Below are 25490 nucleotides of genomic sequence, written 5' to 3'. Positions count from 1 at the left end.
TTATTCTCTGCACCACCTTATGTAGGACCTTTAACAATGTAATCTACTGAAAAATAATTAAAAATCATTTCCTAAACCAACCAGGTCCTCCATGACTTCTCTCATTCATTTTGTGGTTAAAATCTTACAATATTAGCTTGAATTTCATCTCTGCCTGACACGTTTCAAGCAGTGAAGCAGATTAGTGCCTCAGAACACTTTATAGGGTTTCGTTATCAATCAGGTTATGTTCCTAGTGACGCTTTCAGCAAAATTATCTTATTCTAATGAAATCCCATGGATTGAAGTAAACAAAGCTGTAGCCCACTGCTCTCGCACACTTTCCATTCATTTATTTCCTTTTTCTTTACTTAGACTTAAAGCACGTGCCATAGAAAGAGCGCATGTTAAATATTCCTGGAGTGTCACAATATGTAATACAATAAAACAAATTACAACCCTACCTTTCTTTCATAGCAGTGGTGCCAAGCTCAGGTACACCGGAGCAATCAATCTGTTCTGCAGACAGTAAGGCTTTCATAGAATACTAATGTAAAATCTCTTTTCTTTCTCCTTTGCCTTGACTCCCCAATGCCCGGGTCCCGACCAATACTAGGAGGAGGGCGGTATGTCTTCTGCTGAGATAACCACAACTACTAATCAAGTCTACGTGTACAAGGGCACAGGATTAAACCTCCACCAAGCTTGAGTCAGGGTTTGAGAGCAGCTAACACATGCACAGCACGGTCAAAATTAAACACACACACACACACACACACACACACACCCATGCACATGCCATGAAAATACAGATGTGTCTACTTCAGTGAACTAATTCATCACACTTTACCACTGATAGTTTTTTTTTTTCTTTTTCTTTTCTTTTTTTTTTTTTTAATTTCAGGATCACAAAATTACCTCCTGTTGGACTGGGGGCTTAGATCCAACAGTACCCAACAATAATTATGTTTTCCCAGAAATGAGAATCATGATCAGTACTCTCTGCATTACACTGTTTAGTTTTTTTAAACGGCATTTTTCTAAATTGGACTATCCAATACTGTTTACATGGATTTATACTTTCAAGTATTAACATAGGGTTAATGGACTCAGCAAAGATTCTTAAGATTTTGCACTTAAAAAGGTAATATAGTAGCTCACGACCACTTCTTCAAGAAAAGCATGTGCATTACCAATAGTGAAAAGATGTCCAAAAGATTTTCATTTATCTTAAAGTTTTCATACTAAGTATAACCACAAGCTATTTAAAAAAATATTTTCAGGTCTCAAAATTATTTAAAAAACATCTTTAACACTTTATAATTATGGTAGCATAGTGGTAATTTTGAACTCATAAATTCAAAATACTGAGGCTCCTTTCTATGAGGCATTTTTACTTGGCTTATTCTTCTTTTATCCAAAATGTGAAAAGGTATGCCAAATCATTGAGTAGGGTGATGACAGAAGTTGATAAATTTTTTTTTAACAACACATATTACCTCATTTTAATTTGCCTGCCTTAATTTTCAAATAACTCCTTAAAAGTACTGATAGTCAAGGGGCTGCAAACTAAGCAATAATTAAGGACAAAACACTCTAGATGATCAAATAAACTTAACAGGAAAGGCTTCCTAAACCAGTTCTATTTTCATGTACACAGATACTTTAACACTGCTAAAAGACATGTCGTATTTTGCACTCTTCTTAAAAAAAAAAAAACCCAAAAAACAAAAAAAAAACGCAGCTGGAACAATTAAGAAATACTAGCACCTCCAATGAAGTATTGCAATAATGTTTAATCGATACTGATGCATTTGTCCTTGACACACTGACCATGTCATCAGGCTACTGTCATGTGATATCATGTCATTTCCCCACCTGGCTCATGACCTTGTCCTCTAAATGACCTAAAGCTTCCCTCAAGTTGCAGGAGGCCCCTCCCCGCTGTCTCAGCAAGGTCGAATGGGTCAGCGTGTCCTCATCTATAATCCACCACCATTTGTCAGCAGGGAGGCTGGAGGAGGCAGGCTTGCTACAAGGGGAGAATGCCCAATTAGGCAGCTGTCACACAAAACATAGGCTGCAAAATTATCCCCTGTCAAAAGAAAGAGCAGCTGCGGGTGCCAATTACAGCAACCTTTCAACCCTTTAGGTACTGGAAACTACACAGAAGTAAATGAAGAACAATTAGCGATAACAAATCGATGAATTAGGACAGTGAATTAGAAATTACTAGCAGGTGAGCCTGGGTCATACATGACATAAGGGCATCCCAGACTCCAGGCAAGGGCAGGGATGCACAGAGTCACACTAACTGTTTTCTTGCATATAGATTTTTCCCTCTGGCATTTTCTTTTTGCAAACCTAAAATCCTTTAAAATACCCAGGACCTCAAAGTACACATACCTTTTTACTTTTCATGGAAGACCCAAATAAATTGTTTCTTGACTAGAAGAAAATCCTTCAGAACAGTAAGTCTAGTTAAGTCTAAATGGTTCTTATACAATCTATCATGCTATTCCCTCAAACTTAAATTTAAGTGTGGCCCACAGAATCTAAAATATCAGTTCAAATAGTCGCACTTAAAATATTGTCCATCTTCCCCAAGTACTTGCCTGATTCTACTTTAATCACACTCACAGGGAAACATCTCCAAGAAAGTAACCGGATATGAATTCTGAGAAAACTGTGATGCTGATATCATTATGTCGATGTTAAATTTCTGTACATGGTGTGATTCTGTGTGTAGCGAAATAACTGCAAGTGTGCTTCTGTATATGACATGTATTTAAAAAATCAACTATAAATTACTCAGGTTATTCTGCTCCTACAGAGGTGATAAGCATAGGAAGCCAATTCACTTGGACTCTACCCAACGAATGTCTTTGGTCGTTAGCACTGGGAGGCAACAAAGGAGGAACAAAATGGGCAAACAAGCCCCACAATGGAAAGGAATCCAATATGGCTTAGTCTTTAGGGACATGGTTTCATTGTGCCTCAAAAAAGTTACGTATATTCAGAAACAACTTTCTGAAAGTCCACTTTAAACTAACACTACTTTTATTTTTCCTTAGGAAAGAAGCACGTATCTTCCTATACTGATTCTTTGAGAGTTGAGAAACCTGAATGATCTGTGCTATAATTTCTAAAGAAGCAGGGATAAATTGCTCAACTAGAATTCTAAATCACAAATGGGCAAAAATGAAGGAGACAAGGTGAGGCAATAAAAAGCCCTTTGCTCATCCCCTACAACACATTATAAATAAATCACAGTTGCCAGAGGGAAAAGTTCATAATTCCTAGCTCCTAAAACAAGTCATTTGATGAAATTCCCAGAAGAGAACTGTCACAGGAAGAAAACTTCTCCATTAAAAGTTTATCTAAGAATTTGATTCATAAATTATGTTTCACCTTGTTAAAAAATGGGCATTTACACATTTTCTTTAGTTTAGAATGTAAGTCAAACATAAGAATTCAAAGAAAAAAATGGCAAGTAGACCGGAATGAAGGAGTTAATGCCTTTAGAATTCAGCTTCCATCATACATGGGTGACTATCTCTTTAAATAATTTAAATCCTCTCCATCAACTACAAAGCTGTTTTGAAGCCATTTAGCTTTGTTCTTTACATGTGTTCTAATTAAGAAATGACCTTGTCATCACACACACCATAAATCCGGGATTATTTCCTACAGCAAAAAATTCACAGAGTCCCCAAAAAAAGAAAAAGAGGGGAAAAGAAAGACTTCTTCCTCAGTTCCTCACTAAAGGAAGTTGTTGGTTGGCTAAACGCTGAAGCAGTTTCACCGCATAATTTTTTGTTGTTGTTGAATGTCACAGGGCGGGTTAGTGTGACCTTGAGCTGCATCAGCAGCACAGCAAGGGTCGAGATGCCTGCAGGCGCCCTTGTACTGGATTTGCAAGACAAAAACCTTCAAACTGGCTGAAGGACATCTTAAATCTCTTCAAAGGTTTTCCGAACTAATCTGGGCTGCTCTTAGCAGGATCTGTGCCAGTGTGAGAGGCAAAATTAAAAACAAGGTCTTTGACAGGATGTTGTCTCCTCTTAACCCTTCCCAAGCAGAACAGAACAAATCACAAGCTTTCTGGAGAGATAGTTTACCTAGAAGCATTCTTTCATAACAAATTATGTAAGCAAGCAATCACAAAGGATGGGGCAGCTATTAGTCCTCAAAACTAAACCTCCCATTGCACTTATTAAGAATTTGGGTCAATTTTCTTCTTGCCCAGGCCCATATTTTAGTGTAGTGAATGTAAAACTTAAAGCTCTATTTGTTAGCTCTTAGATTTGCAGGACAGTCATAGGTTAAGAATAAGGAAACATTTCTATCAACGTTAATCTCTAGAATTTTCTTTCTTTCTTTTTTAAGAATAAGCTTCTAGTTGGTTAAGTCACAAACTTCATGCATATTACCTACAGCTTACTAAAATTACAACAGGTAAAGAAAATTACATCATACGTTTACAAATTTCTTATATCTAACATGATGGATACACTGCTAAGAGAGGAAAAAATCAGAATAGGAAAAAACAGAAAATGAACATACATAAAACAAAGCCATGTCAGGCTTGTTACAAAAAATCAGTGTGACATGCTGTTACTGTGTTGTAGTACTTCCAATGCATGAATCAAGAGAACAGTATCGGTGCCAGCAGAGGGTGTGAGTCTTCCCTGGCAATGCTCTCGAAGTTTAATTTAGTAGCTATGCTCCCAATAGTCTAAGGGAACAAACACTGTAACACTGATTGTAGGATACTGCATTTTAAGTATCTCTCCATCTATAACATGTTAGTTTGTCATCATCAGATATAAGGTATATCATAATTAGTTGTAAAGAGTATTTAGTAAAAGGCACAGAATTTATTAATAGGTTTCAAATTACGCCCTTAAAAAAAAAAGACTAAGTAAATTCAAGATTATGCTGAGTAACAACCATACTTTCACTTACTTGAATTCTGATACGCTTTCCTAAATGGGACAGGAAAAGGGTAAAGTAATACCTCGTAAGTAGATAATGCATGAGAGTGAACCATACATGTGAATTTCTTCTTTAGTCCCTGTGCAAAAGAAGACAAGAGTATATACTGTGCTAAATGCTATGTTGAAGTCTGTAAAAAAAGTACTCTAGGAACGCAGAGTGAACAGTAACTAGGTTTTCAGTTCACAGGTACATGTGCCCTAGGTGGTCAGTGATGGTTAAAAAACAAGGGCTGGCCAGGGAGAAGAGAATGGCGCCACCCTAGGTTACATAAATAGGCAGGGAAGAGCTGAGTGTGATACAGGAAGGGGGTGGTCCAATGTGACTAGAGATTAGGCTGAAAACAAAATTGGGACCAAGGACTTTGAATCAAGGCCATGCCAAGGAGCTAGCCTTTATCTGGTGGGCAGTGGAAGGTTTACAGGCAATGGTATGATTAAATGCATGTCAAAAACAAAAACAGAAGTTGTAGAGTTGTTGATGGCTTGAAGGGGAGAAATTGAGATGAATTAGTGCAGAGAAGAAAACATGGTCAAAATAAGGCAGGGGCAGGAATGTTGAAGAAAAAGATAACTGAAAAAACAATAAAGGCTGGTCTGAATGTTTAGAAAGCAATTTGTAGAACATAAAGAGTGCTGTAAAAAAAGTTTTTTTTTAAAGATTTCATTTATTTATTTGACACAGAGAGACACAGCGAGAGAGGGAACACAATCAGGGGGAGTGGGAGAGGGGGAAGCAGGCTCCCCGCTGAGCAGGGAGCCGGATATACAGGGCTCCATTCCAGGACTCTGGGATCATGACCTGAGCTGAAGGCAGACGCTTAATGACTGAACCACCCAGGTGACCCCCAAAAGGGTATTTTTAATAGCAAATTCATTGTCAAAAAAATAATGAAAATAATTATTGTATCTCAAGCCCAGGTTTGTAAATCACCTTGTTGACATGATTTGTACAAAGTTTCAAGAAAACTAAGAACTCCTACAGAGGTATGTAACAAAGAGTCAAAATCAGAATCTGTTGTAGATTTGAATTTTCTACATTTCAAGTAACAATCTTCATTAAGTATCAGGTAAGGATTTTTGCTTATTAAGGCAGCAATGTGTACCTTTTCAGAATAGTGTGAAGGCATATTTCCCTTGGCTATAAGAGAGAGATGTCTGGCTTAAATCATAATGTGGTTGATGAGGCTACCACATTATGAAGAGTTTCATCAACACTAATGAGCATAAAATTAATTCAGCAAACATTTATTGAGTATGTACTATGTTTATAACTCAGAATTAAAAAATAAAAAATCCCCAACATCCTATCAGCTTTGTGCTTTTAGTGTGTCACTTATAATGATAAGTCCCTAAATTATAGTTCACACCATGACACCATTACACAATAAAAAGCCTATTAGTAAAAACAATATTGAGTTGTCAGGGGATTAGGTCTCAACTAGCAGCCATCTTGGTGTTCCCATGCAGCTGACAAGGTACACAAAGAAATCCCAGAACTCTCTGGGAAGACCCAGTACCCATGCAATTTGAAGACAGTCGTCAAATACTCTAGAGACTGACTGTCCTGCTAAGACCTCAGAAAGAATTTAACAGAGTATCAGCCAAGGTAAGAGGGTAGGGAGTAAAAAAGAACAGGACTCACCAGGGCCAAGAAACTATCTGCCAGAGAGCAGACTGTACTCTCAGGAAAGGAAAGCCAGCCTCAGGGATCAGGTTGAGGCAAGTGGAGGGGAAGGTCAAACCAAGGAGAGAAGAAGAAAGATTCCGAAGGGAGTATTTCTCACTTCCCTGAAGAAGTAAACTTTACTCTGTGAACTCATTAAGAAATGACCAAATCTCCAAGCCCTCTGGAGGAAGAATCATCATCACAGGAGATGTATTTGGAGGTTCACAAGTCATAAAAAGGTCTAGCAACTGAGAGCCAGTATAGTGATAGGGCACAACTAGAAATGACCTTCTTAAGTATCTACAAATAAAATGACTTCTTGAGTAAGCATCTCCATCCCACCGGTACGTTTCCAGCACACTGTATGTCTAGACATTAATATGAGGGTGGGTAATATGATAAGACTTGCAGATACTAAAACAAAACAAAACAAAACAAAACAACCAACTTATTAACCTACAAACACAAAAGCTAGGATCCATCATTGAAATAAAAATAACAGAATATTCTGTTGGCAATTAGACAAGTAAATTCCTGTAAAGCAGAAGTTCTTAAGGCGTGGTCCAGGGACCCCAAGAGTCTCCATGATCCATTTAGGAGGTGCATAAGGTCAAACTATTTTCATCGTACTAACCTGTTATCTGTTTTGTCTCTCTCTCTCGTGAGTGTACAATGGTGTTGTCCAGAGGCCATGTGATGTGTCATGGCTAATGTGTTAATGGCTAATGGAGTGTAGCCTTGTATATTCTTGTGTTTTAAAAATTTTCTCGATTTTAACTTCTAGTATGGTAAAATATTGGTTGATATGACCCTCATGAAGAAAAGCTCTCTTGGGTCCTCAATAATTTAAGAGTCTGAAGGGGTGCTGAGACTAAAAGTTTGAGAGCTGCTCCCAGTCTACTGTAACAGAGTCAAGAACTTCAATCTTGGTTTTAATCTTCAAACAAAATCTCTACTTTCTAATTTTCAAGAATTTATGCTATAACCATGCCAGATAAATACTGTTCTCTATGCAGAAATGTTTCAAAGACCTGGGTAGGGGAAAGAAAAAAAAATGACCTTTTAAAAAAGAAAATTAGTAAGCTAAAGATGGTACAAAACATCTACCACCTTTGCACAGTCACTACTCTTCTGAATTCACCATGCCAGAAGTAACAAACCCACAAATATTTATAAAAAAGCTGCTATGTGTTGAGAACTGAAGATAGAAGGATAATTAAGTGATAAACTGGCCCTTAGTAGGCTCACCCCTGTCAGGAAAAATATAATCCACAATGTAGTGAGATCCTAGTATAAGAAAGGCATGCAAAAAGTGAAAAGAGCATGGAAGGGCAAAGTCTTGGGAAGAAGACAGGCAGGGAACAGGTTTTTAGTGAAGGCACTCTGCCACACAGGTGGCATGTGGAATGACGAGCAAAATCAAGGCTTTGCCAAATGGAACATAAGTTAAAGAGCGCTCTTCAAGCAGGGGGGAGGAGCATCAGTCCCAGCAGGAAAGCGCAACAGTACACAGTATGTTTTAGAAACTTTAAGTTTCTAATAACAGATATTTGAATTCTGTTCAAATATCAGAAATTGTGCGTAATTAAGAAGTTTTATAGAATGTGATAATGTAATTTGTTATCAGTTGAATTCAATGACGAAAAATTTGGACTTGTAATTTGTAGGCCTTTTTCTTCATTTCCAATCTGTCATAGATAGCAGCTTTTTAAAAATACAATAAAAGTAATTTGTTAAAAAAAAATGAAGTGAAAACAAAAACTGGTCCTTCACCACAGATATTCTGAGAACCTTAGAGAACAAGCTGCAAGATGGCGGGATGGAGGAAGGACAACTGGAGAGAAAAGCTTCAAGCCAGAGCTTGCATAGGTTGTACTCAACCTATCAATAATCTATTTTGTTTAGAAAAAGAGAGAGAGAGGGGGCATGAGTGCACATGCCCGCATGGCGGCGGGGGGAGGGGAGAGACGGGGCGAGAGACCGAGGAGAGGGAGAGAATCTTAGGCATGGCTCCATGCCCAGTGTGGGAGCCTGTGCTGGGGCTCAATCTCACGACCCTGAGATCATGACCTGAGTTGAAATCAAGAGTCAGACACACCCAGCTGAGCCACCCAGGCGCCCCACCAATCATCTTTCTATAAGTAAATGCAAAAATAAATAAATAAATAAAATAAATGGGGTTTGAAAATTACTAGTATATCTCTAATCTAGAATGAGGAAATTCTGGTTATCCATATAAAATGCATAAATTGTACTGTCAGCATCACACTAATTTCAGATGTGCAAACCGCAGGCCATGTGGCTGAAGGGCAAACATAGCAGAGAATCAAGGAGAGTATCAGGTTCACTACAGTTATTTTAAGTGAAAAAGACCAGGGTCTGAGTAAGAAGAGAAAGTGAATGGACACTCTTAACCAAGACATTTTAAAATTATTTTAATTATTTCATTTGAAACCTTTCATGGGAGAGAAAAAAACCTGAGTTGACATGGAGGCTTGGTATAGTGGGGAATTTTCCTCTCAAAATGATGTTAGTTGTATCAATTAAGGTACTAAGTAAAAGACTTTTAAAAAGTCAATTCTTTAATGACACCAAGTTCAGCAAAAAGTTAATTATATTAATGTTTCCCATTGTAACAGTGAATTAGGATTAAGGAAGCCCTGTTACTTTCCTATGGTGGTTATGTTACTGGGATCACTGAATTGTTTTATCAGAGAAGTAACAGAAGCAAATTGGAAGTTTTAGGAAAATGTGGTGGTTGTGGAGACAAAGGCATAAGTAAGGAGGCTTCTAGAACAAGCATTCTAGATGAGAAATGCACTCTGAGACAAGATGCTGGCTGTGGGAAAGGAAATTAAAATGTGGGTAAAAGCAATGTTGGAAATTAATGCTTCATTTGGGCCCATCACCCAAATTTTCTTGCCTAGGTTGTCCACAAAGCCAGGGAAACATCAGTTGAGAAAGCCAAGTTAGTTTATGGGAATTAATTCCAACTAAAATAACTCACCCAGATTCTGGATTGATCTTGCTTTCACCAGTACCACATTCTCAACTGATTATCTTGTGTAGGAGTTTAAACACTTTTTCAAAGTGTTCTTTCTTTTTTTTAAGGAGGCTCCACGCTGGGTGTGGGGGGGGCTTGAACTCATGACCCTGAGATCAAGATCTGACCTAAGATCAAGAGTCAGATGCTTAACCGACTGAGCCACCCAGGTGCCTCTCAAAGTGTTATTTCTTAATTAAAAACATTACTTTGAGAAATGTTTTATAAAGTTTGGGGAAGGCATTCCATGTAGATGACTAGACTCACTTTACCAACCTGGTGACCCAATCTGTTAGTACCAACTGAATCACTGGCCATTGTCTCTTCATACAGATACTTCTATATATGATAGGAAAGTTCTAGCACTTAAAACGTGTGTTGAAATAGTCATGTGTATTGAAATAGTTATCAATAATGTAATTGAACTAGGAAAAAAACATACATTAAAGAACTCTTCCGAGTGAGAACTCATGAGATACAACAATAAAAACTCCACTTAGTGAGAAAATGAGTATATTCAAGTGTTTACGCTAAACTGATTTATGGCCAATTATCTAATTCTACCTGAGATAGTCACTGTTTTCTATATTAACAGTATTGTCAAAATCAACTAATAAATGTTGCACTCTGAAACAAACAGAGCACAGGAAGTATATGGAGTTCTAAAAAAACACAAAAAAAGGTGATTTTATTTTATTAGTTATATGGGATGTCCACTTTTTTTTTTCAAAAGAAGGAGGTGACAAGTGAGCAAAGGAAATCTGGCCTAAGGCACTGAGAAGCTTTATAAACACTTCAGGCTTTATATGGTTTGCAATATTCATTTACTCAAATTCTACTCCTTTTTTCCTAATCACCCTCTTTGGCCTCTCATTCAGGACATTACTCTACTTAAAAATATGATGTACCGGGGCACCTGGGTGGCTCAGTGGGTTACGGGTCCAACTCTTGATTTTGGCTCAGGTCATGATCTCAGGGTCGTGAGACTGAGCCCCATATAGGGCTCCTGTGCTGGGTGTGGAGTCTGCTTGAGATTCTCTCTCTTCCTCTCCTTTCTCCCCTCCCCCTTCTCTCTCCCTCTTAAAAAAAAAAAAAAAAAGTGACGTACCTGTTTTCGGAGTGTAGCTGTATGACAGACAAGCTACAGTAAAACCCCATGGAATATATTAATTCAGAGTCTTCAACTGTTTTCTATCAAATACTAGTCTATATAAGGCCCTCTTTTTGGAAACTGAGAATCCAATAGCTGGCTAATGGAATGCCTACTGAAAAGATATTTCATATAATGACAACTTCGCCAAATTTATTTGACCATGGACTCTCATTCAAAACATAATTTAGAAAACATATACTTAACAAATTCACTTTTAAATCTTGAAAAAAAATTAAATATACATAAATGATAATCAAGAATAGCTCATTCTTATATGCTTTCAAAACTATTCATTGTACATTCTAAATAATCTGTCTTTTCTATCTGGGAGAAAGATCTAAATTTGATCATTTTTCAAGGACAACTTATTGGCTATGTAAATTTGCCAGCTGGCTATCTATGATTTATTTATCCAACTGTCATAAGTGGTGGTTGGTACTTGGTAAAACAAGGGCGTTGACAAATTAAGAACAACAAACTAATTATATCTTGTGGGTCACAAGAAAATGCATGATTATAATTTTCATTTTAATGAAATTAAAAGTTGGGAATTAGGGTGCAATAACAACGATGCTCATCAAATATAAAAACAGATTTCAGACTATCAGTCATTAACACATAATTATACCTGAATGAAAGAACTCAGCATTTAACAAATAAGTGTGGTTGATTTAAAATCTTAATTTAGGGGAAAAAATAATATGTGAGTATGTGACGAATGACTAGCAACCAAATAATTATTAGTAATTGTAATTTTTATTAAATAAGATGTTTTAAAGATTTTCTTGCTTAAATGACAAGAAAGAATACACAGAATGATTAAAATAAGAAATAAGTAGAATGATTAAATAACTTAATCACTAGGTTTTCTGAATATAATCAGAATAGTGAAGAAAAAGGAATTTGTATTATCACTGTGCCAACCATATGACACCTAAGATAAGAAACAAATTTGGCTCCAAGTTGCCATCCCCCTTTAGAAACATCAGGGTCCATTAAAACACCATGAATTTTAGGATGTCCTATCTGCTTTCTTCTAACAAGAGTTTTCAGCTAGCTAACTGAGAGTGAACTCTTCACAACTAATTATGAGCACAATAATTAATCACTATGTCCTTTCCCAGTTTACTTGGAGTGCTTCTCTGCCCAGGCGTAAGCAGCACAAAGTCCAAGAGCTTAAGACATGACAAATTCATTTAGGTTGTGGCTATACTAGGTAACAGGAGTGTTAATCCTTGTAGAATTAACCACTCACCCATCTCTTTCTGTTGTACCGCCCACCTACTTGTGTTAATTTAATCAGACTATTTGATCACTTCTCAGAAATGCTAATATACTATTATATACTATTTGCCTTACAAGAGGTAACCATTTTACATAATTCAAAAAGTAATCATTGACTTAGACTATAATAAACCCACAATAACCAAACATGCTTCTATTTTTCCTCAAAACAATAATTAACTTTTTATCTGAAATCAGATTGCTATTTCAGGTTTTATATTAACTGTTCATTTTCTCTGGTTTTTGGTAAAAACAAATTAAGTATCATCAACACAAACACTATTTCTGATTTCAAGCTTCCCAATCCCCCTCTCCAGAAGTAATCTACACCTTTGAATTCTGAAGAATATTTTTTGTGTCTTTCTTATGGCATTTAAGCTCTTTTTACTGCTTGACTAAATTTATTTATCTGTACTTATCCTTAAATTCCTTAGGATTGTATCTTATTCACTATTCACTTTTTTTGTTTTAAACCACACTGTGCCTAATGAAATAATTTGCACAGATAAAACACAAAACATAAATCTGGTGATTACAAGCTAATTTATCACTAAGAAAGGATTCTCCAAAATATATTAAAATCACCATGATTAAGCCTTAAGAAGTCAGGAAAAGTATTCTCACCATCTGTCTCTGAGGTCTGTCTCTACTTTCTGAGAAAGGAAATGGAGAAGGCTGTTGAAAAGGAGCGCTGATGTCATCTGGAGTCTTTAGATTTCCCTGTTCCTCTTTCGGGCTAGTGTGCACCTGAGGAAAAGGAAAACCAGATTCTGGAATATCTTTTGTGAAGTTCTGTAAACTTTTCCCAGTATCTTTTCTTGTTCAAGTTCAATGTAGAAGTAGTCATTTAACAGAGAAATATGGTTTTATGAAGTATGAATCATTCATTAAAGGAAACTACGTAACTTTTGCTTTCTAGACAATACATTTGATCAAAGTAGATGTTTCAAGACAACAAACTGTGAATAAGGTTTATAGTTGCTAGGATATGCTTGTTAACCTCTGTTAATTTCAAGTTTCCGTCAAATTAATCCAATTAAGTTACATCTAAAAATTCTAAATCCTCCCAAAGGTATATTTCAAAAAAAAAAAAAAAAAAAAGAAGAAAACTAAAAAGGAAAAAGGAAGAATAGATTTTCATATTAAGCTTTTTCTTTACAAAAAACCTTCTAGCACAAAATTTGTAATAAATATCAAATGCCTTATGTCCATAGACAGACTTGTACACCAATCTCCAAAGTAGCTTTATTTTAAATAGCCCAAAACTGGAAACAACTCAAATGCCTATCAGTAAGTAAATGAATTATGGTATACCCATACAATGGAATATTTACTACTCAGCAACAAAAAAGGATGCATGATTGATATAAGCAAGAGCATGGATGAGTTTCAAAATAATTACGCTGAGTGCAAGAAGCCAGACAAAAAGGAATACATAGTGTGTAATTCCATTTGCATAAAACTGTAGAAAATGCAAAGTAATCCACAGGGAAAGAAAACATTTTGGTGGTTATCTGGGGATCGAGGGGCGGGAAGGTACAGGAAAGAGGGATTACAAAAGGACCTTACCTTAACTGTGGCAATGGTTTCATGGGTGTATACATATTCAAAATGATCACACTATAAACCCTAAACATGTGCAGTTTATTGAATGTCAATTATAACTCAATAAAGCTATGAAATATTAAATTTCTTAAAATGTTGCATGCCCCTTGATGTAGCAATTCCAAGTCTAGGATTTATCTTAATGAGAAACAAAATGAGGATATATACAAGTATTTAGATATAAGGATGTGACAATATACATTATTTCTAATAGTAAAAAAAACTTGACAACAGCTAATAAATGTCAAAATCACAAGTTTAATAAATTCTGGTATATTACATGGTGGGATACTATGTAGCCACTAACATATATAAAAAATTATAGCATATCATTCCATATAATATATATTAAGTGATAAAAATAGGAAACAGCCTTATGTTCAGTACAGTTGAATTTGTTTCAAAAGTATATGAAAATAAATGTAGCAATTATTTCTTCATTTAAAGGTAATTTTTATTTTTCCTTTTTGCTGATTTATATTTCTTAGCTTCTTTATAATAAACATGTATTACTTTGGTAATAAATAAAATGAATTAAAGGATAAAAATACCAACAGTCTACAACTGTCTGCTTCCTCGTACAAGTGAAAGACTCCTCAGAGGTGGTGCACATTACAGAGTTCTGAGCTCTGAGCTCCACCAGTGACCTACCTAACAGTTGTGAGAAAGGGGCAGGTCTGACAGGATAAACTGGAGTAATAATTAGTAAGCTACGTGCTTTACAAAGCGCTTTCATGGACATGACCTCATTTGATCTTCATAACTCAGAGAAACGAGCAGAGAAGGCATTATTCCATTTTATAGAGGGGAAACAGACAATGAGCAAGGCCAGTTAAGTGTCATGTCCCAAAATTGCAAATCTTGGGTTTAAATTGAGCCTTGACTATAAATTCTGACAGGAATTCTAAGAGGAATAGGGAACAATCACTTCTGATTATTTATAACTAGAAGGCAGTGATTTATATGTGAATTTAAAAATAACTGCATTTGCAATCGTATTAGTATTCCTATCAGAATCTGCTGGGGGCCCTAGGGATTTCCTAAATCCCCAGGGCCCAACCTCAGAAGCTATACCCTGGCAACCCTATCTTGCCCCTTGTCAACATTACCTATTAAAGCACTGAAATTCAAGTAGAATTTAATCGTTTAGTTTTCAGTTGCATTTCTTTCCTTCTTGAAAAAAAAAAAAAGTATTACCTTTTATTTTAAAGCAGGTAAAAGAAAGTAACCATAACTATATTTATGAATGCTACAAACATGACTTACAAGTTGATGTCAAAAGATCTAACTTAATGGTACTTTAAAATACCACCTTTGGGGCCAAATCTTTTTTGGGACATGTGCAGACAAGAAACAGTCTCTAGACAACTCCGAGTATACTCAGTGAAGAAAATGACCAATTCCTCACAAAAATATCAGTAAACATCTTCAGAGGCACATTATTAACAAGCTGGTCAGCATCTGCTAATGAAGCCTTGAAGCATAAGGAACCCTGATAGCTAGCACTCCTACCAACACTCCCATGACGACCAGAGACTTAAAAGGTGATTAATGGTAGCCCTTGTTTTCTGGGCACTTAGTGTGTATCAGACCCTCCACTAACCTCTTTATATATATGATCTTTAAAACAACCCTATGAGATGACTATTATCAACCCCACTTTATAGATGAGGAACCTGAGTTTAAGTTGCCCCAAATCATAATACCAGTAAAAGCTTAAAGTGGAATTCAAACTCTGGTATATTTTACTTGCAACAAAGATGGGGCGTTGGCAGTTCTCTGGAACAAACATCTGACTTCTCTAGTGTAACCCACCTACAATGGTCTTAATTCAGGTAGTACAGAACACTTGGCAATGGTATATGAAGTTCATGAGTCTATATTTTTCCATGTAAAGAGAAAAATATCTAGAGCCCACAATTTGTGTCTGATATTTTGCCACATTCTAGAATAGTTTGTTTTAATGACTGGTCTCTATTAAAGCCCTGTTTTAACCCTTTTGAGCCAACATGATCACATGAAAGATAAATTAAAAGAATATTTAAATAAAAGTTAGCAAAAGATGATATTAAAGAAACTACTCACAGATTTATTAATATCTTAAAACTGTCTTATATTAATAAATGAGTAAATCAGTCTTAAATCCAAGTCAATGGAACTGAATTTACCAGATGTTTTGGATCATGAAGACAGGAAGCATTTCTATGAATAAAACAGCATTTAAATAACTGTTATAATTATAGAAATGCAACATTTCTATAGAATATTATGTGATCATCAAAATATATAATTTCAAATAATATTTAATGACAGATACGGTAAAATGAATGCGATGCTAAGAAAGCAAGACATTCAACTATCTATCTGTTAAGCTAAACAAATTTTAGGGGGCTAGGCACTGTGCTAGGTGTTGGAATTATAAAGTGAACAAGAGAAGCACAATCCCAGGTGCTGAACTAACCTTCACTGTATGTTCACTTTGCCTGATTAGGACCTTCAGGTTGTTTAGATATCACTTTTAATGTTATTTCCTCAGAGAAGCTTGTCCTCATCACTTTACATAAAGTAGCTTCCCCTCTACCTCTTCTTTTGTTTAAACTATTTGTTTCTGTTTCCCTGATTTTCTTTTATCTGCATCTACCGAGATACTTAATGAGGCTCTTGTCCTTTTATTCTATTAATAAGGTATATTACATAATTGATTGTTTCAGTGTGAAAACAACTCTTCCTTTCTGAGACAAACATCTACAACTAACACCATACTTAATGGTGGAAGACTGAATGCTCTGTCCTACTGCCCTATAATGCTGGTAAAAAGGCAAGAGGTCTGCTCTCGACACCACTATTCAACATTCTACTAGAGAGTTTACTCACTGCAATAAGACTAGAAATTGAAAGACACATAAATTGGAAAAGAAAAGGTTAAATTTAAGAAACAAAACAAACGAGTAAGGAAAAGAGAGAGAGAAAGAGAGAGGGACAGGCCAAGAAACAGACTCTTAACTATACAGAACAAACTGATGGTTACCAGAGGGGAGGTGGATGGGGGGATGGGTGAAATAGGTGATGGGGATTAGGGAGCGCACTTGTCGTGATGAGCATGGGGTGATGTATGGAATTGTTGAATCACTACACTGTACACTTGAAACTAATATAACACTGTATGTTAACTATTCTGGAATTAAAATAAAAAAAATAAAAACATTCTTAGCAAAAAAAAAAAAAAAAAAATGGCAAGTCTCCCCAAATTGATCTATCAAAATCCCATGGTTTTATTTGGTAGAAATTGATTCTAAGATATACATGAAATTGACTCTAAGATACATATGAAAGATATATATATATATATATATATATATATATATATACACATATAATATCTTATATATCATATATATGTATATATGAAATCTAAATAAAAATTGAGACTATCCAAAACAATTCTGAAAAAGAAGATTAAAGCTTTAGGACTTATACTACCTAACTTCAAACCTTACTATAAAGCTATAATAACCAACACAGTGTGATATTGGCATAAAGACAGACATAACAGATAATGAAATAGGATAGAGCCCAGAATAAACTCTCACATTCATGGTCATTTGAATTTCAACAAGTGATGCTGCAACAGGTCAATAATCACATGCAAAAATAGACAAGTGTAAATCTTTCACAACATACAAAAATAATAACTTAAAATGGACCATAGCTGGAATTATAGAACTAAAACTTCAAAACTTCTAGGAGGCATAGGAAAAAATCTTGTAACCTTAGGTTAGGGAAAGAGTTCTTAAATATGACAACAAAGGCACAGTCCATTAAAAAACAAACAAGAAAAATGGAAAAATTGGACTTCATCAAATTCTTCAAAAGACATAATTTAGATGAAAGACAAGCCCCAGAATAAGAGGAAATATTTGCAAATCATATACATGAAAAAGAAATGGTATCTAACATATTAAAATCCTCAGACCTGAAGAATAAGAAGATAAAACAATTTTTTTAAATGGGCTAAAGTTATGAAGACATTTCACCAAAGATACATGAATGTTTGGTAAACATACAAAAAGATGCTCATCATCATTACCTAATAGAGAAATGCAAATAAAACTACAATGAGATTCCACTACGCAACTCACTAGAATAGGTATAATTATTTTTAAAATTGAAAAATTCAAAGTTTGGGAGGATAGGGAGAAACTGCAACCCTCATACATTGCTGATGAGAATATAAAATGACACAGCCACTTTGGAAGACAGCTTGGCAGTTTCTTAACAGCATACTTAACCACATGACCCAGCAATGTCACTCCTGGGTATCGAACCAAGAGAAATGAAAACATATGTCATTTGTATGTAAATGATCATAGCAGCATCAATCATAATAGCCAAAAACTGTAAACAACCCAAATATTAACTGGTAAAGGGATAAGCATAAAGTAGTAACCAAAAAAAAAAAAAAAAGAAAGAAAGAAATTAATAGTTCATGCAACAAGGATAAACCTAAGAAACATAATGCTTAGTGAAGAAAGCTAGATATAAAAGACATATTTATATGATTCCATTTATATGTAAAATGTCTAGAAAAGCCAAAATTAATTAGAGAGAAAGCAGATCATCTCCTGGGACAGGAGAAGGGAAGAGAAATTGCAACAAGCATGAAGGAACCCTTTGGAGTGATGAAAATGTTCCACAACTGGCCTGTGGTGATGGTTGCACATCTAAATAAATTGACTCAAAATCATCATACTGAATGCTTAGAAAGGGTGAATTGTATGGTATGTAAACTATACCTCAATAAGACTATAAAAAAAAAAAAGGATATATTCTACATAGAATCATAAGTTGCTTTAAAATGAATCCGATGTTAAAATAAATTGCCATTTCTCCCATCACTTAAAATAATAATCATAATTAAAAATAAACCTAATGTATAACAATTACTCTGGAGAATGCAAAAGTAGTTTTAAGATGACTATTTGCCTCTCTCATATATGGCTGGTGGAAGGGTAAAATGGTACAACCGCTAAGGAGAACAGTTTGGCAGTTCCTTAAAAGTTAAACACAGAATTACCATATGACCCAGAAATTCTAACCCCTAGGTATAAATAGAAGAGAAATGAAAACTTATGTCCATATATAAAATCTGTATATGCATGCTCATAACCATTATTCATAATAGCCAAAAACTGGAAACAGTCTAGGTGTCTATCAACAGATGAATGGGTAAACAAAATGTGATACATTCAACAAGAAAATATTACCCAGCCAAAAAAAGGGATGAAATATTCATACAGGCTACAACACAGATGAACCTTGGCAATCATTATACTGAGTTAAAGGAGCCAGTCACAAAAAAACATGTGCTATATGATTCCATTTATGTGAAATGTCCAGAACAGGCAAATTCAGAAACAGAAAATAGATTCCTAGCTGCCTAAGGGCTGGGAGTGGGAAGGATAGGAATGAGGAGTGATTGATATTGGGTATGGGGTTTCTTTTTAGGGTCATGAAAATGTTCAAAAATTAGATGGTGGTTGATGGTTGTATACCTGCGAGACTATAAAGAACACTTTAAATGGGTGAATTTTATTGTATGTGAACTGTATCTCAATAAATCTCTGTAAAAAGATGATCATTGTGCTCATTTAGACAGCACATATACTAAAATTGGAACAATATAGAGAAGAATAGCATGGCCCCTGAACAAGGATGACACGCAAATTCGTGAAGCGTTCCATATTTAAAAAAAAAAAAGATGATTATTAAACTAGGACTTATTAAAATATCAAAAGTAATTTCAGAGTAAAAATCTGGACTTCTAATCTTGTTTATCTGCTTTTGAGCATGTCTAACACTTGTCTAAACAGGTATGTTACTGTTCAGTTCATTGTGGGTAAATATAAATCACTTTAAAAAAAATCAACTGCAGGCACCTAGGTAGTTCAGATGGTTAAGTGTCTGCCTTTGGCTCAGCCCATGATCCCGGGGTCCTGGGATGGAGCCCCACATCCAGCTCTCTGCTCAGCAGGAAGCCTGCTTCTCCCTCTCCCTCTGCCCCTTCCCCTGTTTGTGCTCTCTCTCTCTGTCAAATAAATGAATAAAATCTTTAAAAAAACAAACAAAACCACACTTACAAAATATCAACTGCATTTTTACTCACCAGTTACAAACAGAAAATAACATTTTAAAAATATCCAACAAAAATGTACCTAAAGAATAAAAGTTAGCTTGAAAATTTATCAGAAGACATTAAATACAACCTAAATAAACAGGAGGACATACCATATTCATGACAGAAAGACTCAGTATCATAAAATGACAATTTTCCCCCAAATTCAACTGATTTTAATGCAATGCCAGTCGAAATTCAAAACGTTTTATAAGTTGATTCTAAAATTTACAATGGAGCAGCAAAAGCCCAAACAGACAAGCCTTCCAACCAGAAACAGAATACAGTAGGGAACTTGCGCTGCCTATACTGAGATTTATTATAAAGCTGTACTAAAGAAGTTAGTGTGCTTCCAGAAAAGAGACAAACTGACTGCTGGAGAAGAAATAGACCTTTGCATATAACAAAAACAGTATTTGACAAAAGTCACAACGTTGCAGATCACTGAAGGAAGGAGGAAGCATTCAACAGTGCTGAAAGAATTGGTTATTCATTTGGGGGAAAAAAGAAACTGGACCCCTCCTATATAACATGTAAAAAATAAATTCCAGAAGGATTAAAATTTTAAGTTGAGAAGACAAGTCTTTAATATTTTTAAATAAAACCTCAGAGACTATCTTCATGAACTCAGAGTATGGAAGGCTTAAAACTTAAGGCACAAAATAGGGTTAACTATAAAGCATATGATTAATAAATTCAACTACATTATAATTAAAAACATCCATTCCTCAACAAATACAATAAGGAAAAATAAAGATTAACTACAATACCACAAAGCACATTGCCAAAAAAAATTACAGTACCCGGAATATGTGTGTGTACGCGCGTGTATGTATCCTATAATATTTTATTTAAAAATAGGCAAAATGCAGAGGCGCCTAGGTGGCTCGGTCGGTTAAGCCTCCAACTCTTGACTTCAGCTCAGGTCATGATCTCAGGGTCATGAGATCGAGCCCCTGTGTAGGGCTCCACGCTCAGCGGAGACTTTGCTTGAGATTCTCTCCCTCTCCTGCTGCTCCTCCCCCTGCTCATGTTCAGGCGGACTCTCTCCCTCTCTCTCAAATAAATAAATAAAATCTTTAAAATAAAAATAAAAATAAAAATAGGCAAAATACAAAAAAGTATCCCTGATTGGGGTGTGAGGGCCTGAGCAGGATGAGGCAGGTACCTGTGTAGGAAGGGAGGGAACAGTGAGGCGTGGTGGTCAGAGTCCAAGCTTTGGCAGAGTGCTGTGGGTTGAGCAGGACCTGCAGAGCCGTGATCTAACAGCAGATGTCAATGACTGATCAGGGGGAGGAGGGTGCTCATAAAAAGATGCACTGTGCTGTATGTGTAGGAATGCAGGAATCCAAACAGGATGAAAGGGGCTTCCACATGAAGGGTCTTCAAAGCTTAAATAGAATTTGGGCAGGAGGGTGCAATGGATATGGCAGACTGAGTACATACAGCGGAACTGGTCAAATTAAGTAAATAAATTTAGGCTAATGATAGGCAAGTTTCTTACTGTTAGAGAAGGGGATATTAAAAAAAAGGGGGGAGAAAATGTGATTAAACTCGATAGTGTAGGAATGAAATTGGAAGTAGCAGCATGACTGATGAATGACATGTCAAAAGAATGCAGAAGCCAACTTTAAAGGAATCCCACTGGCTAAATCGGGGCAAGGTGAGCATCAAAATAAGTAACAATAGTTACTGATGATAGCTCACTGAATAAAAGACAGACTCATGAACTCATACTGATATAAATTAATTAAATGAAAGTTTGATGAGGAAGGAGATAGTCACATAGTTTTAAAGTACCTCTGCACAAAGTAAGTATTAAACACAGAGGGAAAATGAGTAATTTCACAGTAGAGAAACATGGCAGATACCATCTTAATCAAGTAATCAAGTTAACATAAATAGTAATGGGTCAAAATGAAAATCGTGTGTCACCTGACAAGATACAAAGAGAAGACAGAAGACACAGCGTAACGTCTGTGATATTCCTGCCAAATATTCATAACTTGCATGTAATCATTAGGAAACAGCAGAAGAACCTAAAGGAAGAGACATTCTACAAAATAAGTGGCTTATACAGTAGAGTCTTGAAAAGTGCCAAGGTCTTGAAAGTCAAACAAAGACTGAAGAATTGTTCCAGATTGAAGGAGACTGAAAAGATGTGACAAGTAAAATGCAAGCTGTGCTTCTAAACTAGATCCTTTTGCTATAAGGGACATTATTGGACTACTTGTGAAAATTGAATGAGATCTGAGGATTAGATGGTAGTAATGCATCAGTGTTAATTTCCTGATTTTGATGGCTTTATTGTGGCTTATAGGACAACGTCCTTGTTTGTAGGAAATATACACTCATTTATTCAGGGGTGATGAGGCATCACATCAAATCTTCAGGGGAAAATTTTTCCTCTTTATTGTGTTATTTAAAATTTCTTAAATTTAAAAAATAAATATATTTAATGCATAGTTTTTTAAGTATATAATGGACAAAAGACATAAACAAGCAATTCATGAAAGAAAAATAACAATGGTGAGTAATCACATGAAAAGATGTTCAACCTCATCAGCAATCACAGAAAAGCAAATGAAGACACAGTAAGATGTTGTTTTGTAGCTACTATATTGGGAAAAGTTAAGTAGCCTGAGATTTCCAAGTTTTGGCAATGATTCGGTTCACTGGGAGCTTCTGTGTTGTTATTGGTGGTATATAAACTGGTCCAATGACTTTGGAAAACAATTGGCATTCATTTGTATAATTGATTAACATACTCATATAATACTCAATTCTCTACACTCTACTCTTAGGTATATATTCTAGAGTCTTACATGTGTGCACTAGAACACATATAGAAGAATGCAGACATTAGCGATGCTTATAATAGCAAAAATATATCTGTATCAACCTACAGATAGACACCAACCTCAATACAGAGATACCAAAAACAAAACAAGCAAACAAAAATACCCAACAGCAACAACAATCCAGAGGTCTACTAATGGGACAATAAATAAATTCATACAATGAAGTACTACTCAGCAGTGAAATAAATGAACTACAAACTACATACGATAATAAATAAATTTCAAAAAAACCACAATGAACAACAAAAGCAAGTCTCAGAAGACGTTATGCAGAATTAAACAGCATATTACTTAAAGACCCATGTGATAAAAGCAGAATTATTAAAAAGTAAATGATAAAACACAAAATTGAAGAGTGATTGGGGGGATCAGGGAGGGCAGTAAGGGCAGCACCACAGGCAAGAAGAGGCCTATGCTGGTAGATGCATACTTTATCAGTAAAGTTCTGGTTCCACGTTGGCTGGTGGATTCTTGGTAGATCATTTTAATATTATGCCTTATAATATAAATATATTCCTGTTTGCATAATAAAAAATAAGCTGCCACGTTATAGCAAAACAGAGTTTTACTTTGACAAGAATATTGCTTAGGTAAGCATCTTAATTCACACACATGAACAAATGCTAATTGCTGGGTAACAGATTTTCCTAAATCTCCTCTTCAAAAACAAAAGCAAAGGAGTATACAAAGCGATACACTCCACAGAACTGGAAGGTAGACTTGTAGATAGAAACTTAGAGCTTGGTCAACCAAAGAATGAGGCTAATTCATATCTACCATCAATTTGGTCTCAAAACTAGCATAAATGCTTGCTTAATTACTGCAAATTTGCAGAACTCTCTCATGGGAGATGGGCATTTTGCAAAAATTACTTAACAGGAGAAATAGGCAAACTGAAGTAATTCAATATACTTCAGGTTCCGACTAAACAGTATTTCCCCTCTAATTATAAGCATTTCCCCTCATTGGTCATATAGGCTAGTGGTCATGTACTCATCCTGATTGGCCAAAAGTATGATGAGAAAAGCCTAACCCATCTTAAAGAACAAAATTTCTTTCCCCAATAAACAATTCCTTATATTCATTATACAATACTTTTATCTGACAAAACCCACGACAATTCAATTTTCTCAACAACCTTGCATTATAGGTAAGGCACATATTATCAAGCAACACTTACTTCATGCAGCATAATATTTTTAAAAGTTTAAAAATAAGTTAGAGGGGCGCCTGGGTGGCTCAGATGGTAAGCGTCTGCCTTCGGCTCAGGTCACGATCCCAGTGTCCTGGGATCGAGCCCCACATCGGGCTCCCTGCTTGGCAGGGAGCCTGCTTCTCCCTCTCCCTCTAACGTTCCCCCTCTCTCACCCTCTCTGTCAAATAAATAAATAAAATCTTTAAAAAAAAGTTAGAAATGTTAATGATGTTCTAAATCAAATTTTCTATCTAAATATTTATTGAGTACCTATAATATAAAAGGTACTTTATAAGGTGCTTCTCAGCATTTTATGTGATATACACAGATTGAAAATCTTACCTATGTGCTGCATCCTTGTTAAATGCAAACAAATATAATAATCTGATTAAAAGGCATCTTGGACTAATTCTTCTTCAAAAGAAAAGCCACTCATCCTGATAACATATATAGGTGTGTGTGTGTGTGTGTGTGTGTGTGTGTGTGTGTGTGTAACAGAATAGCAATTCCTTTTCCTGGCTTGGATCACTACTGAATATTATGCCTGAGCCTTAACTCTAGGCTGCACAATACTGAGGAACCTGGGGTGAGGATCATAGCCTCTTGGTGAACAACCGACGTCCTTTAGAGGAATTGTTGCATCATGTTATAGAAGGAATGAACAAAAACTAAATCCATACCATTGGTCCTTGCGGTGCATTTCACTTTTCATGTATATTTTTGACAAAGGTTGGGGCTTCAGGAATGAAGTACTGATTGAAAGAATAAATATATTTCTTATGCAATTTCTGAAACTAGAATATAGTAGGCACTAAATAAACGCTCAGTGCATAAATGCTTCTTTCATTAGTCTATTTTTTTTTAAAGATTTTATTTATTTGAAAGACAGAGACACAGCGAAGAGAGGGAACACAAGCAGGGGGAGTGGGAGAGGGAGAAGCAGGCTTCCTGCGGAGCAGGATGCCCAATGTGGGGCTCGATCCCAGGACCCTGGGATCATGACCTGAGCGAAAGGCAGACGCTTAACGACTGAGCCAGCCAGGTGCCCCTCATTAGTCTATTTTAAAATTACTTCCAATATTTCCCTGTATTTGTTCAATGGAACATCAAATATCCCTCCCCATATAGACTTTATTTCTGTTTCCTATTCTCTCCTTATTGTTGTTTTTTAAAAAATTTATATTCTTTTAAAAGACATTCCCTATTATTAATGACCAATGTCATCCTTTTAAAAAATACATATTGATCCATCTTCAAGAAGTATGAATATATCCAATTTTTATTTGACATCTCCATCTGACATCTATAAATTGTTTATTTGACATCTCAGATTTAACATGTCAATAACTGAGTCCCTGTTCTTCCTGATCTCAGCTAATATCAACTCCATTCTAAAAACCTGGCTGCCATCCTAGATGCCTCTCCTCTTCTCACAGGCCACATCCAATTTGTCAGCAAATTCTGTAGGCTTTGCCTTGGAAATATCTAGAATCCAACTACTTCTCACTGCCCCCATTCAAATCACCATCGTC

General features: G+C 35.8%; 1 protein-coding gene and 1 non-coding gene across 7 annotated transcripts in view; one reads left to right on the top strand and one right to left on the bottom strand.

Moving 5' to 3' along the window:
* Positions 1–25490, bottom strand: part of NRIP1 (nuclear receptor interacting protein 1) — a 97505-nt gene that overhangs the window by 35877 nt on the left and 36138 nt on the right. For 3 of the 6 annotated variants that reach the window (XM_078057755.1, XM_078057798.1, XM_036092661.2), the window contains exon 3: positions 12750–12872. The exons of 1 other annotated variant lie outside the window; for it this stretch is intronic. The gene's annotated coding sequence lies outside the window, so the exon portion shown is untranslated. Of the gene's footprint in view, positions 1–4947; positions 5057–12749; positions 12873–25490 lie in introns of those variants that run through there. 2 more of the 6 variants (XM_078057904.1, XM_036092662.2) reach the window with 2 other exon arrangements.
* LOC118535997 (U6 spliceosomal RNA) lies at positions 19371–19477 on the top strand. The gene has a single exon (XR_004917455.1). It is a non-coding gene; the product is annotated as a U6 spliceosomal RNA (small nuclear RNA).

This window comes from Halichoerus grypus, chromosome 1 (assembly GCF_964656455.1).
Source record: "Halichoerus grypus chromosome 1, mHalGry1.hap1.1, whole genome shotgun sequence".
In the NCBI taxonomy this organism is placed as follows: domain Eukaryota; kingdom Metazoa; phylum Chordata; class Mammalia; order Carnivora; family Phocidae; genus Halichoerus; species Halichoerus grypus.
Note: the sequence above shows the minus strand (reverse complement) of the source record. Positions and strands in the feature narration are given on the sequence as shown.